We start from the raw sequence: 17,650 nt of genomic DNA, 5'->3' as shown, positions 1-17,650 counted from the left end.
GCGGATCTCCCTCCCCACCACCTAGTGGAGGAGGTGGAGGCGGAGGCGGAGGCCAGAGATCCCGTTCCCGCTCAAAATTTCCCGCCCGCAACGGTCCGCGTGACGCATGGGAACGTCTCAACGAGTACAGAGCTGAATACATCGGCCCAAAATGCTTTGGCAGGATGATCCGAGAGGACCCAAAGCCAAAAGGCTTGAACCTCAAGCTACCCGGAAATCTGAAGCATTATGATGGCAGCGAAAGGCCCGATACCTGGATCGATGACTACTTCAATGGAGTCAGCTTTGCCGGAGGGACCCCCAATGTAGCCTGCCGCATGCTCCAGTTGTACCTTGTTGGTCCAGCCCGTACTTGGCTCAGCGACCTTGAGGAAAACTCCATCTTTTGCTGGTTCGACCTGAAGATCGCCTTCGAGAAACACTTCAGGGGCACCTACAAAAGACCTGCCACAACCAGCGACCTACAGGCATGTATCCAGAAGAAGAACGAAACCTCTCGAGCTTTCCTCACTCGGTGGTTAGCAACAAGAAACGAATGTGAGAACGTAGATAACCGCACACCTATGCTAGCCTTCATAGGTGGCTTGCAGCGGGGAAAGCTGCTCCGGCACAAGTTAACTTGCCTCATCAACGAGAATAATCTGACCTTGGACGACATGATCTCCATCGCCAGCACTCACACCGCCGCTGACGACGACGCAAGTGGAGAACTTCCAGCAACAGCCATACCCCTGCATCAGCAAAAGAAAAACCATGATGGCGGCAGCAGCAACAAGCGGAAGAACCCCTCTAACGACCAGAAGAGCGGCGGATCCGACATGGTTGCCATGATGTTCCAACGCGGAGGTCAAGGAGGTGGAAGAGGCCGCGGCCACGGAGGCGGAGCCGGCAGGGGCCAGCAGCGCGCTGACGAGGTCAGCGTCGCTGGGTTCCGCGCTCCCCAAACATACGAAGAATACAGGGATATGCCATGCTTGGCCCACATTGATCCGGCTACTGGCAAATCCTCCCATACCAATCGCAACTGTAAGTGGGTCAACGATCTGAAAACTGACCCGGAAGCAGGATACAAGCGTGCCAGGAAGCACTGCCCGCGCAGCAAAGGAGGCAAGGGCAAGAACAAGGAAAAGGACGACGACAGTTCCGAGGCGATGGAAGAGGATGAAGCTTCGCCAGATCCCAAAGAGAGTTCCGCAGCTAACAAATCCAACCCCTTCGTCAAAAAGAGTGCAGGTGCATACCACACTTTCCTCGGAACCCCAACAGTTCGGGCCAAGAAATCATTCCTTCGGGTCCTGAACGCCACGCTTCCGGCAGTACCACAGTATGTCAAGTGGTCGGAAAACACGTGCACCTTCGACAGGAAGGATCATCCTACTGTCATCCCCAAAGAGTGCTATGCTTTGGTTGTGAGTCCCCGCATCGACAGGTATGACTTCTCCAAGTGCCTCATGGACGGCGGAGCTAGCCTGAACATCATGTACTTGGAGACTCTAGAGAAGATGAACCTTACCAAGGAGCAGCTTAAGCACAGCACCACGGAGTTCCATGGTGTGGTTCCGGGTAAAAAGGCAAACTCTCTGGGCAGCATCAAACTTCCCGTGGCCTTCGGCGATGTTAACAATTTCCGCAAAGAGATGATCACGTTTGAGGTTGTGCCCTTCAAGAGCTCCTACCATGTCATCTTCGGCAGGCCCACCTACCACAAGTTTCACGTAAGGGCGTGTTACATCTACAACAAGCTCAAGATTCCGGGTCCTAACGGCATGATCACCGTATCCGGAGACTACAAGAAAGCTCGAGACTGTGAGGAGGGCGAAGCCGCCTTTGCAGAATCAGTACTATCTGAAGAGGAGCTGCAAGGCTACAGGGCCATGGTGGATCCGAATGAGATGCATACCACCAAGAAGCAGATCTCCGAACAGAAGAACTCGTTCAAGGCCGCGATAGACACCAAGAAAGTTGACCTCAAGGAAGGCGACGATACCAAGCAAGTGTCTGTCGGAGCTGGCCTGGACCCCAAATAGGAAAACGCGCTCATCGAGTTCCTCCGCGCTAACATGGATATCTTCGCATGGCAACCTTCTGACATGTCTGGAGTACCAAGGGAACTCGCCGAGCACTACCTCAACATAAATCCGGGTGCAAAACCGGTGAAGCAAGCTATGCGACGCTTTGGAGATAAGAAGCGCCGCGCCATAGGGATGGAATTAGCAAAGTTACTAGAGGCAGGATTTGTAGTAGAAGTTATCCATACTGATTGGGTCGCAAACCCCGTCCTTGTACCCAAAAAGAATTCTGAAATACTAAGAATGTGCATCGATTACTCCGGCTTGAATAAGCATTGTCCGAAGGATCCGTTCCCCTTGCCGCGCATTGACCAAATCATTGATTCGACGGCAGGGGCGGAACTTCTGTGTTTTCTTGACGCATATTCCGGGTATTACCAGATCAGGATGAAGAAGTCTGACCAAAAGGCGACCTCGTTCATCACACCCTTTGGCACTTATTGCTATGTCACCATGCCTTTTGGTTTGAAAAATGTAGGTGCCACTTACCAACGTACGATGCAGCGATGCCTGAAGGACCAAATTGGCTGGAACGTGCACGCTTACGTCGACGACATCGCGGTCATGACCCGGAAAGGATCCGACTTGATCAGCGACCTCAAGGAAACCTTCGAAAATCTCCGACGGTACAAGATGATGTTGAATCCGTTGAAGTGCGTCTTTGGCGTGCCAGCCGAAAAACTCCTTGGCTTCATTGTATCTCACAGAGGCATTGAAGTAAACCCGGAGAAAATCAAGGCTATCCTGAACATCAAGAGGCCAACTTGTCTCAAAGATGTGCAAGGATTGACCGGTTGCGTTGCTGCAATCAGTAGATTTGTTAGCTGTCTTGGCGAGAAGGCACTACCTTTGTACAAGCTGTTGAAGAAAACAGACAAATTTGTCTGGGACGACGCAGCAGACGCAGCACTTCAGGGGTTGAAAGAAATTCTCTCCTCCCCGCCTATATTGGCATCTCCGGAAGAGTCAGAGCCTATGCTCCTCTACCTGGCAGCTTCCAACAAGGTTATCTGTCTCGTCATCGTGGTGGAGCGAAAGGAAGAAGGATATGAGTACGGAGTCCAAAGACCAGTCTATTACATTAGCGAGGTCCTGACGGAATCCAAGCAAAGATACCCTCACTTTCAGAAGCTAGCCTATGGAGTGTTCCTAGGCAGCCGGAAGCTGAGAAACTACTTCCAAGAGCATCCCATGATAGTTGTGAGCAAAGCTCCATTGTCAACGATCATCAACAACTCCGACGCAACAGGGCGCATAGCGAAGTGGGGAATAGAACTTTCTGCCTTCGATATCAACTACAAAGCCAGAACTTCAATCAAATCTCAGATTTTGGTAGATTTTTTCTTCGATTGGACTGAAGCGCCGGAGGGCACACCTGTGCCGGAACCTGAGGCTTGGGTCATGCATTTTGACGGATCGAAGCAGCATCAAGGCTCGGGGGCTGGAGTTACCCTGAAGTCACCTACCGGAGAAGAACTGCAGTATGTTCTGCAGATTCACTTCGAAGCTACAAATAACATGGCGGAATACGAGGCTCTACTACACAGTCTGCGTATCGCTAAGGAAATTGGGATCAAGCACATCATATGATGTGGAGATTCTGACTTGGTGGCACAACTAGTAGCCGGAACCTGGAACGCCAGAAACTCCATCATGGCGGCCTACAGAGATGAAATTGATGAGATCGCCAAGTGCTTCCTCGGATACGAAGTCAAGTACGTCAGGAGAGATGACAACACAGCGCAGATATGCTATCCAAGCTCGGATCCGGCAGGAAACCCATTCCGCCTGGAATTTTCCTTGAGCACCTACGGATACCCTCAGTAAAGGGCGCTAACCCGGAAAACCCAGATGTGGCAGTGTCTCCGGCTAAGGAGGTGATGGTTATCATTCCGGCTTGGATGCAGCCTTTCCTGGACTACCTCATTGATCAGAAGCTGCCGGAGGATGAAGTCCTCGCGCGACAGATCATTAGACGAGCAAGGTCCTACACAATAGTCGATGGACATCTCTATAAAAGAAGTGCCAACGGGGTCTTTATGAAGTGTGTCTGAAATCAAGATGGCATCGAAATCTTGAGAGAGATCCACATCGGTGATTGCGGGCATCACGCCGCTCCCAGGTCCCTCGTGGCAAAAGCTTTCCGGCAAGGATTTTACTGGCTAACAGCTAAAGAAGATGCTGAAAAGATAGTCAAAACCTGCCGTGGTTGCCAGTACTATGCTACACAACCAAATGCTCCGGCTCAGGAGCTGAAGACCATCCCTATCACTTGGCCGTTCGCGGTCTGGGGGCTTGACATGGTCGGAAAATTGAAGAAATCGTCTCCTGGCGGTTTTGAGTACCTCTTGGTCGCTATTGACAAGTTCGGTAAGTGGATCGAGGCAAAGCCAGTGAGAAAAGCCGATGGTGCTATGGCACAAAAATTTGTTTGTAGCCTCGTAGTGAGATACGGCATCCCACATAGCATCATCACAGATAACGGCACGAACTTCGCGCAGGGAGAATTGAAGGATTATTGCAATGACGTAGGGATCCAGCTCGACCTTGCCTCTGTGTCTCACCCACAGTCCAATGGACAGGTCGAACGAGCCAATTGCCTCATACTAGCCGGAATCAAACCTCGCCTTGAAGAACCGCTGCAGCGAGCAGCCGGAGTTTTGGCTGAGGAGTTAGACTCTGTTCTGTGGAGTTTACGAACTACCCCTAACAGGTCAACTGGATTTACGCCTTTCTTTCTAGTATACGAATCTGAAGCTGTGTTGCCCTCCGACATCATCCATGATTCCCCGCGAGTTTCCGCCTACAATGAAGAAACTGCTGACGAGGCTCGACAGCTATCTGTGGACCTGATCGAAGAAGCTCGGAACTTAGCTGACCAACGTTCCACCATCTACTAGCAGAAACTCCGACGCTATCATGGCCGTCGAGTTCGGAACCGCTCGTTCAAGGAAGGTGACTTGGTCCTCCGCCTTCGGCAGGTGAAAGAGCATAAGTTGCAATCTCCATGGGAAGGACCTTTTGTCGTCAGCAAAGTGCTGCACAACGGATCTTACTACCTCGTTGATATCCGCGAGTTAAAGGATAGACCTGCCAATTGGCATCGGAAACGCAAGAGGGAGGATCCGGGTGACGTATACGATGAAACAGACCGTCCCTAGAATATAGCACAGCTACATCCTTTCCACACTTAGCAAATTTTGCATTACATACTTTGTAATAATTATGATACATGATCGATGAAATAAAGCATATGGTTCACTCTTTGAGTCTTTTACCTCCTTTACTTGTTCATTTTTGGATCGTGTTTGTTTTCCGACTAAAACCGTACAGCTGGATCTTTCCGTCTAGGCGTGTATGAAAGTTGTGATTTTCAAAATCGTCCATTAGGAGGTGAGCTTAAGTTTTCTGGTGGATAAGTTTTTTGTTGCGAACTTGTGGATTCCTGGTAGCGACTTCCGGCACCTTGGCTGGGGGCTTGTTTCCGCGGTTATGGACGGACTGCCATTAGGCTTCGTCGCCGTCGGCGAGCGTTTCCGGCTAAAGGTCTTCCGGCTCGTGGAAGGTCAAATAAGTAAGCCGGAAAACATAGAAACTAGCACTTGCTTTCCAAACAAATGAAACATGCATATATAATTTAAACGGATCGCAGGATAAGTTTTTTCCGCCCACATGCATATGTTTCGCCCTAACTACTTCAAATACTTAAAGTTTTATTACAAACCCACGAAGGGGCCAAAATGATGCGTCTCATTGTTTTTCAGGAATCACTCTGAGGACTCCGTCTTGTCGTCGGAGGCTGCGTAGGTGATGTCATTGTCAGAACCATCATTGGATTCATCGCCTGACTGATGCGCGCTGGACCCGGAGCCTTCCGCCTCGTCATCTTCCTCGTCGTCGGAGAAACCAGCGGGAATGTCATGCTTCTTGTACCACGACGAGTGATCCACTCGCTGGGCAAAGAGCGTGTCAAAACCTTGAGTCTCCGCGAGGGCTTGCTTGACGTTGGTGCCCTTGGGGACTCCGCGTGCGATCGTCGCGAAGTTCATGGCGGGAAAGTATGCTTTCGACAAGGCTAAGGCAATCGAGGCAGCTCCGCGAGCTGAGGACTCTTGCCAGTCCCTGATAAGATCCGGTACCATCTTCATCAGCTTCGTCATGGTATCGATGACTGTGGTGCGGGCCCTTTTCAGGGACAGCTTCCGTGCAATGCTCCGACAAGCGTCAATAAGGTCGCCAATGGAATTTCTGGCTTCTTCATAGGCTTCGGTCTGGGAGAGTCCGTCATCTTCCTTCCATTCAAATCCCAGACATGTTGATATGCACAAATTAGAATGCAATCAGGTTCCGGGTCGGGGAGAGAAGAATACAATACATATCGGAATTGTGAAGTCCTTACGGAAGATCAGCTCATCGATATCCGTCGCCTCCGCCTCAGCCGCCTTCAGCTTAGTTGACAGAGTCTTGGCTCTGCTGTTGCTAGCCTTGAGCTTCTCAGCCATCTCCGACATAGCCTGGGCATGCTTCTCCTCTAGCTCTTTTTTGTTTTTAGTCTCACGTTCATGAGACTCCTTGAGGGATTGCTGGAGGGATTCATGCTCGGACTCCAGAACTTCGAGATTGGCGGCGAGTGCGTCGACGGAGGGACGTTTGGCAAGCTGCTCTGTAAGGCGGAAAGCAAGTTCAAAGTCAAAAACATATTCAAAATAACAAGAGTGCGTTGAGGAACCTTTGGCATGGCGGAAACATACCCTCGTTGTTTTTCAAACGAGTTTCAAGAAGTATGATGGCTTGCCGGTCCTCCGCCTCCCTTTTGTTTAGCCTCTCAATCTCCGCCTTCTGCTCTAGAACTAGCGTCCGCAGGTCCTCAATTAGTTGACGGGTGTTCTGTGAAGAAAGTAGGAATGGTTAGCCGGAAATTTAAAATCTGGGGGGCTGGACGCGAAGTTAAAATTCTTCTTGTGCTAGGAAATTTCAAGTTTCCGCCAAGATTAAACCAAGATATACAGTTGAAGCATCGGCTCACACATTTTTACTTGGAAATATCTAAACCAATGCTTGGGGGCTAGTGCTACCTGGCGCACGGCTTTGTGCTTGGCAAAAAAGACCCGGAGATTGTCCTCTAGGGTTGCTAGGTCTTGTTGCTCCGTGTCCATCGACCCCCACACTTCATTCATCAGTTTGGTCATTTCCGTATGACGCTGGTGTAGGGGAACCTTTTGAAGTACCAGAAACAAGTGTGGGTGCGTTTGGGGCGTACCAGTAGCACCACTTAGCAGCAATTTCTTTGTGGCATCATTAGCCATAGCTTCAGCCGAGGTGGATTCAGGCTCTTCCGGCGGAGGTTTGGACGAGGAGGCGTCTTTGCCGGAATCTGCGGTAGGTTTCGGAATATCATCAAGATTGATGACATTCTTCGGATCCGGAACAGCAGAGGAGGAGGGCTTAGGCGGAACCTCCACTTCCAGGGTAATTGGCATAGTGGCAGGCGAGGGCTTGGACTTCTTCTTTGGGGGCTTGTTTCCGACAATCTTGCTGCACAACAAAAAAGAGCGTGGCACTTAGCAGATTTTGAGTCAAGTCGCAAAACGTAAGTCGGAAACTAAGTTTTTACCTATTCTTGTGGAAGAATCGTTCGAGGCTGGCTTGCGAGCACGGCGCTGGGAGTCTCGCGCGCACGTTTGGGTGCCGACCCGGAGGCTGCGCCTCTCTTCCGCTTTGCGGGAGGAGGGCCTTCAGGATTTTCCGCGTCAGACGCGGCTTCCGGGTTCGTGGTGCCGGAGTGCGGGACCCGGGTCAAGGTCCCAAGATCCTTCTCCTCGAGGGCTTTGAGCTGTGTACACAAGATAAAGTCCTTAGACAAATTCGCAGGCATCAAGGGAATGATGATTAGTCGAAAGACTTACCGCGGTGCCGGCGCCATCCGTGTAAATGTCAAAATAACACACGTGAGAGTGAACGTCACGCGGAATATTGATCATAACCCGGATCCGCTTGTCCAGGGCATCGGAGGAAAGATTGTCCTTGGTGGCGTGCATGGTGTCATCGCGGCTGCTGTACTCGCAGATCAGACGATCGCGGTGTTGGAGAGGCTGGATCCGCTTGGTGAACCAGGAAAGCGTTAGGTCCTTCCCCGACAAGCCGGACTCCGTCAGCTTGCAGATCCGCCGTACCATCCTTGTCAATGTAGGTGACTCGAAGATATGTGGACAATTAGTCCAGGCGGGGGTCTCGCTGGCGGGCCCGTCCTTGAACGCCGGCAAAGTCTTCGGGCTGGCCGGATCTGAGACGTCCTTCACGTAGAAGAACCCTCCGGACCAATACCTCACGGATTCATGACGGTCCGTGTGAGGATAGACGCGGCCGGGGCGGATCTTGAAAGTTATGCTCCCGCAGGTGGCGAGCGATCAAGTCCGCGGGACCGTCTCCTTCTTGACGGAGAAAAAATATTGAAAGAGGGCTAAGTCCGGAGTTACCCGGAGATGACCCTCGCATAAGGTGTCATGGTTGGCGATGGCGAGGACGCTGTTGGGCGAGATGTTGTGGGGTTGCAGATTGTATTCCCTGAGGATTTCTGAGAAGAAATCGCTCGGGGGCAAGGAAAATCCGCGCTCTACCAACGCCCTGGTCAGCACCCATTCTCCGGCTTCGGGCGCTGGAGTCAGGGCACCCGGAACCACTCTCCAGGATCCGGGTTGCAGAAATCCCTCCGCCTCGAAGCTGCGGAGTTCATCTTCAGTGGTGGTGCAAGGCCACCATTGCCCCTTGACCTCGCCTTCGCGAGATCGGGCCTTCAATTTCTTGGCGGCGACTTCTTCCACCTTCTTCTCCATTTGTTTCTTTCCGGCCAAGTCCGCCGGATTGGAAGTGGCTCCTTCAATGGTCTTGTCGGATCCCTTGGTAGGATCCAACTGGACGGGGATGAATGGCGGAGGAGATTGGCGTTGCCGCGATCGGTTCCGATTGCGATGGAGGCGGAGTAGAGGAAGACATCTACAAATTGAAAGAAAACTAAATTAGTCGGAACTACTGCTACACACTAGTCATCCCTACCAGCACCGATGAAAGCTCGAGGCCGGGATACTTACTGGAGATGGCTGCTGCGGTGGTCGGAGTCGCCGGCGATGAGGTATTGGCTGCGGTGGCTCTCCGAAGTTAAGAACACGAAGAACTCGACGCGGCGGCGCTGGCTCCGGCGAAACTCCGACAGACTCCGGCACAGCGGAAGCAGGAGCTCGGTGGCGGCGCTCGACTGAGAGGTGAATCGGGGGAGAATGAGGTGATTAGAGTGTGCGGTGGGGATATTTATAGGCGCGGGATGAGATTCGTGCTCCGCATCTTGTGGTCGGAACGCAAGCGTCACACCGTTGGATGATGGACACGTGTTGAAAACCCTAGCGGTAAAAATGGCTAAGGATCAAAGTTACCGTTTGAATTACCCGAAAATGGCGCCAAGATTGGATGGAACCGTTTGAACCTTTCAAGGTTCCGGGTAAGGATTTCAAATGACAAGCCGTTGTCTCTGCAGGGTAGTAACCCGGAGACTCGTTGTAATGATGAGGTCGATGGATGAAGTCCCGCGGGATGAAGGATCTTTCCGGCATGCAAGCTGGAAAAGTAAAGTTTCATGAAGTCGGAGTTCTTCAAGTTTCCCCAAGTTTCCGGGAAGATTGCCAGACATGAAGATGGTTCGAGTAAGACGGAAAAGAAGAGGTGAATCTCGGAGAACTCTGGGGGCAACTGTTGTGGGTATACTTCATGGGTGTACCATCGACAGTGGCTAGATCCGGCAAGCCCGGGTGGCCCATAGACGGTGATGGTGGCGTATGGCCCATCGGGCGGCCTAGTTGCTGTTGATCAAGATGGAGGAAGTCCAGCCCAGGAACAAGGAGCCGGATCCACCGACCTACTCTGGAAGTCGGATCCGGCCTGGCCCATCAGGGGTATCTGGATCCAGTACGGCGTATAAGGAAAGGCGGATCCTTGACGTGCACGGCAATGTATATTCCGTAGTTAGGCAACTTGTATTCCGGCTAGGACTCTTCGTGTAAATCCTATATCCTGGCGCCTTTATAAGCCGGATCCCGGGAGCCCTAGAGGCAAGACAACAACTCATTGTAACAACGCGAAAGCGCCAAGATAATTCCAGACAAGCAGCAGTAGGCCCTGTCCTCGAGCAGGTGTTCTGAAGCTGGGTAAATCGCGTACCACCATCCCGAGGACTCTCCGCCCAATGGCCCCTACTTCTTCTCCCCCTCGTGAGGATCCCTCCTCCGAGGTACCGTCGAATAGGAAACGACAGCCGCCATTGCAGACCCTAGCCCGGGAGGGTTCTGAAGCACTTCCCGACACCCTGTCGGAGGGGGAAATCATCGCCGGAGGTATCTACATCGCCATGCCCGCCTCCGAAGTGATACGTGAGTAGTTCATCCCTGGACTATGGATCCATAGCAGTAACTAGATGGTTGTCTTCTCCAATTTGTGCCTCATGTTTAGATCTTGTGAGCTGCCCTACATGATCAAGATCATCCTTATGTAATGCTACATGTTGTGTTTGCTGAGATCTGATGAATATGGAATAGTATGTTGAGATCGATTATATATTCTTCTCATATGTTATTTGTGATCTTGCATGCTCTCCGTTGCTAGTAGATACTTTGGCCAAGTAGATGCTTGTGACTCCAAGAGGGGGTATTTATGCTCGATAGTAGGTTCATGCCTCTAGTTTTCTAGAAGAGTGACAATAACTTCTAAGATTGTAGATGCGCTGTTGCTACTAGGGAGAAAAAAACAATGTTTTATCCAAGGGTAATTCTATTTTTTACTTTACACACATTGCTTAATGCGATAATCTGTTGCTTGCAACTTAATACTGGAAGGGGTTAGGACGATAACCGGAAGGTGGATTATTAGTCATAGACGCAGTTGGATTACGGTCTATGTATTATGTTGTAGTGCCCAAACGAATCTCATAGTAATCATCTTGTCATCTATAGTCGGTATTCTGTCAATTGCCCAGTTGTAATTTATTCACCCAGCATGTTATTTATCTTTATGGAGAGATACCTCTAGTGAACTGTGGACCCTGGTCCTTTCCTTTACACTGATAAATTCAACCACTGCAATCCTGCTCTGTTTACTTACTGTAAGCTCTGTTCTCTTTAATTACTGCAAACATCTTCTTCCACTCGATACATTTAATTCTTTGTGTTCAGCAAAATCGGTGAAATTGACAACCTCAGTGTAAGTTGGGGAAAAGTATTTTGGTTGTGTTGTGTGCATGTTCCACGTTGTTGCTCACGCCGATAGTGCGCCCTGCCACTAGTCAGGTAGCAACACCTTCAGAAGTCACGTCTTTCTCCTACTGGTCGATTAAACCTTGGTTTCTTACTGAGGAAAAACTTGATGCTGTGCTCATCATACCTTCCTCTTGGGGTTCCCCAACGGTGTGCAATCTGCGCTCATCAATCGGTTATATAGCCTGAGTCGGACATAAAATAGCTTCGATTTGCATTATCCATAGGACATCTTATATGTATCAAAATCGATATCAAAATCAAAAAGATGAAAGTTGTACGATCCAATTTCTCGATCCAATAGAAACCCGAAGAGATGCATATGGTACCGAACTAAGAATAAGATAGATATGTCAAAATCAGTCTGATTACACCTATTTCTAATCCTAATCTGATTACACCTATTCCTAATCCTAAATAGAATGTAAAGACGTATGTATTTCTATGAAAATGGATTGAACTTATAATCTGATGATCGAGTTGGTTTCGTGATTATAAGTTCATAACCCTAGCGCCCATTTCCATTTTAAGCGAAACAGATCTACTAATTCTTTTATTTCAGTTAGTAAGAGAGATCTTGAACTAAGAAAGAAATAGACCTAGCAGCTATATAAAAGAGGGTATCCTGAGCAACTGCAAGAATCAAAGAATAATAGTCAATCTCTATGTATTTCGTGCGAGAATGAAAAACTAGATTATAGATAGGTAGAACCCAAAATATCACACCATAAACCAGGATTTTCCTTGAGTTTGACACCAAGTTCCTGGAGAAGAGCTTCAACCCATATCAATTCAGAAGTAGAATTTGCAAGAGCCTTGTATTCAGCCTTTGTACTCAAATGCGAAAGTATGCCTTATTTTCTAGCACTCAATGAAACAAGGTTGGGACTATCAATGCTGGGGGAACCGGGGTTTCCCGTGCACCGTCCCCGTGGGCCAACTAAGACTGTCGCACGAGCCGTGAGCGAGAAGATGCTCCAATTAACGGAAGGAGGGCCCTAACCGGGAATCTCGGGAGAGCCGTCACAGCGGTGGCCGACCCGCTTAGGCAGAAGCAGGGGGCGGGCCCAGAATTTTGATTATGGGTATTCAAAATTATAAAAGTAATTATTATATGAAACAAAGTTAAAAAAATGATTTGATTATATGGAGTAATGATCACATATATCTCATATTTTCTTGCGAAACCCTCACAATGAAGGATATTTTGTGCTTGAGAAACATATGAATTTACCAAAATAAGTATATCGAATGTGTAAATTCTTACAATTTCTAACAATTGGAGTTAACATGAAAACGTAAGAGTAGAACAAACACTATATGATCTTACTATAACAAAAATAGATGTCCCCAAGTTATTTTGCAAAATGCATACGTGGAGGTTGAACTCAAGACCCATTGAATAGATAGTTCAACCAAACCATCCGCGCTCCTCAACAGTCATGTCATAATAGGACCGTTTTGATTTTTATATATTCTCTAGAACATGTATATGTATACATATATATCAATATTTTTTTAAAATTATTTGGGTATTCATTGAATACCCTTGACTTGAAGTGGGCCCGCCCCTGGGCAGAAGGATCGTCCGCGGAGGCGCATGTGTCTCGTCCTCTGCCTCGCCGCAAAGCCACCAGCTACTCTATGTTGGGCCGCAACGAGCGCACAGAGCCTGCACCTCCCCCCCTCCGTCTTCGCCTCCGGAGCCGGCGAAGAGCTGGATCCCGTGAGACACCTTCGACGCAGGCCTCAGCGAAGCCGATATAGCGGAGTCCATCCTCTAGAACGTGCAACATGATGTCGACACGGAACGGGAAGGAGAAGAGAAGTAGGAGACTAAATTACATAAAACTACCACATTTGGGGCAACTGTTACCGCTTGGTACCAATGCTGGTAATTTTTTCACATAAATACCACTTCTGGGGCATGTCGCAACAGATTGTACAAATTTTTGGTTGATCAAGTTTTAACAGCACAACTGACAGGTTGGGCCCACATGTAAGCGATGACTAGGCAGTACACATACACTAGGAACTGAGGTGGATGTGCGGCCCACCTGTCAGTGCCCCATCTGATATCCCCTTCTCTTCTTCCTACACCCGACCATCTCCCTCCGGCCAGATCCTTTGTCACATGCCCTCCTCCGGCGACCGGCGCCGCCCGGCCACTGGCTACCGGCACGGCCCCCGCTGCCCTCCTCCGGTGAATGGTGTAGCCCCTGCGCACCATCCCTCTGCCGACTGCAAACCATTGCCCCAGCGCGCCGCCATTCCCACCATCGGCGGCGGACCGACGAGAAGCAGGACGAGAAGAGCTCACCGCTGGTCGTGGAAGGCCGAGGCACCACACCGCGCTCAGGCGCGAGGACCAGGACGGGAGGGGGACGCCGATCGCACCGCCGCAAAATCCCGATGTCCGGCGACCACAAACTCTTGCCCCAGCACGCCGCGATTCCCACCATCGACAGTGGACCGACGAGGAGCACGACATGACGAGCTGGCCACTGGCCGTGGAAGGCAGCGGCGCCACGCCCCGCTCGGGGACGAGGACCATGACGGGGGGGCGACACAGATCGCGCCGCCGCGGAATCCTGATGTCCTTCCATGGCGGTCCTTCCTGGAGCAAATTATGCGGGCTTTGGCTGCGGCATCGGCTCTTGGCCGCCAGTGCAGGGGAGCTCGCGGCGAGGCGAGCTGCCGTTCCTGCCAGCGAGCAAGTGACCTACCTTCCCGACGGCAGGGATTCAGACTTAGAGAGAGACCAGGATAAGGATGACAAGTACGGTCCACTGCCAGTTCAACATAATATCCACCTGGACTACCTAGTCATCACATACATGTGGGCCCAACCTGTCAGTTTTGCTGTTAAAACTTAATCAACCAAAATTTTGTGCAATCTGTTGCGACATGCCCCAGAAGTGGTATTTATGTGAAAAAGTTACCAGTGTTGGTACCAGGCCGTAACCGTTGCCCCAAATGTGGTAGGTCTATGTAATTTACTCGGAGTAGGAGCCAGTGGTCGACCCGTAGCAGGCGACGATACTCGAGTCTTACCGCTTGGCGCACGACCAAAGGAAAGCCTCCTACACCCAAGAGCGGGCGGACCAGCAGCTTCTCCAGCGCGCCATGGTGGTCTTCCGCAAGCGGTTGGCTACCGAGGAGGCTGGGCGGCTCCTCATGGAGGCCGAGCGACAGAGGATCCTTGAGCTAAACGCTCATACGCTCGCCAAAGAACGTCGCCGCGAAGATGAGCGGCTCGCCCTCAACACCGAGTTCACCATGAGGCGGTGGTTCACGTTGATCCAGCGGACCGCCTCTGCTCCGTCGACCTCCGCGAAGAACGACGGCGAAGCTGGACCGTCGCGATCGCCGACAAACGACTAGTAGGATTTTTTATTTTAAATTTAGTTGCTTTCATTCAAAACATGTAACATATAACGAAATTTGAATGAAATTCTCATTTTCTACCGTGTTTTGTTGACCATATCATCAAAAGGCTCCAACCCGAACTCAATGGGTGGCGCCGCGGTGGTGCCGTTGGACGCACTGTCTAGACCAGCCGAACCATGAGATGCATCCTAACCATGGGCCGACCCAAAAGAATAGAAACAGATCGTTTGGGTCGTCGGTTTGAGTTGGCCCGCTGGAGATGTCCTTAGGAAGGTCGGTCTTTCGCACGTATCAGCCCGAACAGAGTCGTGGCCCATCAGAACATAGTCGTCGTCCAAGATGGGCCTGAGCCCCGAGGCAGGCAGACAGGCGCCGCCGATCGAGGGCCAAGTGAAGCTAAGCAAACTCAAACCCTCGACGGGACGCGACGACAGCGGAGCGGCGAGAGGTCGGAGGCCAATGCTGCTCCGGTTCCTCGGCCGGATCTGCGGCGACGCCGTTGGGTCGGCGGCGAGGAGGCTCCACGTACGTAACCCTCCCTCTCCACTTCCCCCCCTATCTCTCCTTGCGCGTGGTCCGTGTTCGAGGGATCAGGTTCACGGCCATGGCTAATTAATCCATCGACCCGTGCAGAGAGACGTCGGCGACGAGGTGCGGGAGTGCTATCGCGCCCTTTACCACCACAGGTTATTGACTTAATCGTCTCTCTCTCTCTCTGTCTCTGCTGCCCCCAAATTCTCTCCGATTTCACTCCAAACATCCGCATTTAATTCGGTTAGGTTTTCCTTCCACCGCAGGAGGTGCGTTCAATTTCGCGCGGAAATGGATCTCTACGCGGGGGTCTGCCACGAGGCCGCCCGTTCCGCTCGAAAGCTGCGCAAGAACGTGGAGGACGAGGGGGAGAGCTTCTGCCGCGACCTCTGGGCGCAGAGGTTCTTTTGTTTCTTTCCACCTACTAGTCATTATAATTCATAAAGAAGAAGAAGAAGAACTAAATCTCACTCCGCGGTTTGCTTTTGTCGGTGCAGGTGTAAGTGGAGCGTGGGCAGGGAGACACGGCAAACGGCGACGTGGTACAGCTCCCTTGCTGGCTTGGCTGCTGTGTTGGCCACGCATGGGGGGCTGTATGCGACATGCGTGTTTTTTTTTCTTTTTAATCTGCCGACTCAGCGGAGCGCACGCAGCTCCCTTGGGTGGATCGCGGTCACGTCGCCCGTACCTAGCTTCTTTAATTATCCGTTGAGCCAGCCGAGAGTGGTGCGCGCGGCGGCTGGCGACTCTCTCTCTCTCTGTAGCATCCGCATTTAATTCGGTTCCGTTTTCCTTCCATCGCAGGAGGTTCGTTCGTTCAATTTCGCGTGCGCGGGGGTCTGCAGCGAGGCCGCCGGTTCCGCGCGAAATGGATAAGCTCCAAACCGGACAGCAGCGTCTTGCCTCCAAGAGCTTGAGGACGAAACAAATCTGAGGAACTGGAGACGAGAGGAAGGAGGTGGAAGAAGGCCGCCTCCCTCGACCTTCTCTCCTCGCCTCGCCTCCGGGGGAGAAATGAGGCACGCACGGCAGCCTCCCTCCTATTTCACAACTCGCTCTGGAGAAATAGATTCGGTTGTCTCTCCAGTTTTAACCCCGTCCCGTACGACCTTCTCTCACGACGCGTGGGACAGGCCAGCCGTGGGTCCACACATCAGTTGGCGACCAAGAGAGGGTCACTACATATTTACCGCTCTGGCCCTCTGCCCACTCTTTTTTCTTTTTGACCATCTTTTCCGTAGGGGTAGCCGGTGATGTGTTGTTTGTCTCATTTCGAAACCCCTTTCACCATTGGGCATTCACTTCTTACCAGTTCCCAGTCTATAGGAAATCTGAAAATTATTAAAATATAATTGGTAATGTACTTCCTTCTGAAATTTACCTCAACTTTATCAAATTTTGCATGTATCATAAAAAGATATCGAATATTTGTCTAAATTTGGATATAACTGTACATAAGATTAAAAGAGTGTCACGTCTAAATTTACACAAAATTACCACATTCTCTTATGGACAGATGAAGTAAATTGAATCCAAATTCAACGCACCATCTGGAAATGAAAAAGAAAAGGAGACAAATTTAACCATGGATAATGCCTAATGTTATTTGGGCCATCAATTTGGCCCCAGTGACTTTGTTTCTCCACCTACATGTTCAGTTTCGTTTTGAAATTGCTTTGACATGGCAGGCGGGTACAAGTTCCGCTAAAAAAAAGCAGATAGATTCAAAGCCCTCCAACTGGATTATTTTTTTAGAATCAATTGGATATAAGTTGACACCAGGACTTCGTTGAGATAAACACAGTACAAAGCATTACTAGGACATGCACTAACAATATCACAAGCTAGCTAGGTTCCGCCACAGCAACAATTTGTATCCACTACATATTTAAGGGATGCTACTCATTATACTTAGAGAAGATGTTCATCAGTTCACAGGAACTGCCATTCTAGTCATTCACGTACACAATAGATCGATATCGCCAGAATGCATCAAACTTTTTTCAACCTCACGCGTCTACAGAAATCTTGCTAGGTTCCATCTCAGAATTGCCCCGCCACCCTCCACGTCTAGACATCCAGGGCACATTTCCATGGTCTTGTACATGCAGTCGTGCTCCATCATCAAATACTCCTCGTATCTCCACTTCATGGCTTCCTCCTTGAGGATATCCTCAGCAGCAACTCTCTGATGCCTGCGATTCAGTACAAGTCAGAGGACGGAAATTCATTGATCTGGTTAACTGTTTTAAAACAGCTAGGAATGCCAAATGTACAGATATCCAAGGCAGGCAGATTAATTCCGTACCTGCATTCAAGAACATAATTCACTTGTATCCAGGATGTCTTTACTGCAAAGGATCG

At 50.3% G+C, this 17,650-nt stretch overlaps 1 long non-coding RNA gene across 1 annotated transcript; it reads left to right on the top strand.

Annotated features, from left to right (window-relative positions):
- Window positions 1–15,186: 15,186 nt before the first annotated feature.
- On the top strand, window positions 15,187–15,699 carry LOC127348211 (uncharacterized). The gene is made up of 3 exons (XR_011750219.1): window positions 15,187–15,280; window positions 15,389–15,441; window positions 15,553–15,699. It is a non-coding gene; the product is annotated as an uncharacterized lncRNA (long non-coding RNA).
- The last annotated feature ends 1,951 nt before the right edge of the window (window positions 15,700–17,650 follow it).

This window comes from Lolium perenne, unplaced genomic scaffold, assembly GCF_019359855.2.
Source record: "Lolium perenne isolate Kyuss_39 unplaced genomic scaffold, Kyuss_2.0 unplaced50, whole genome shotgun sequence".
Classification (NCBI taxonomy): Eukaryota; Viridiplantae; Streptophyta; class Magnoliopsida; order Poales; family Poaceae; genus Lolium; species Lolium perenne.
This window is presented reverse-complemented; position numbering and strand designations above follow the sequence as displayed.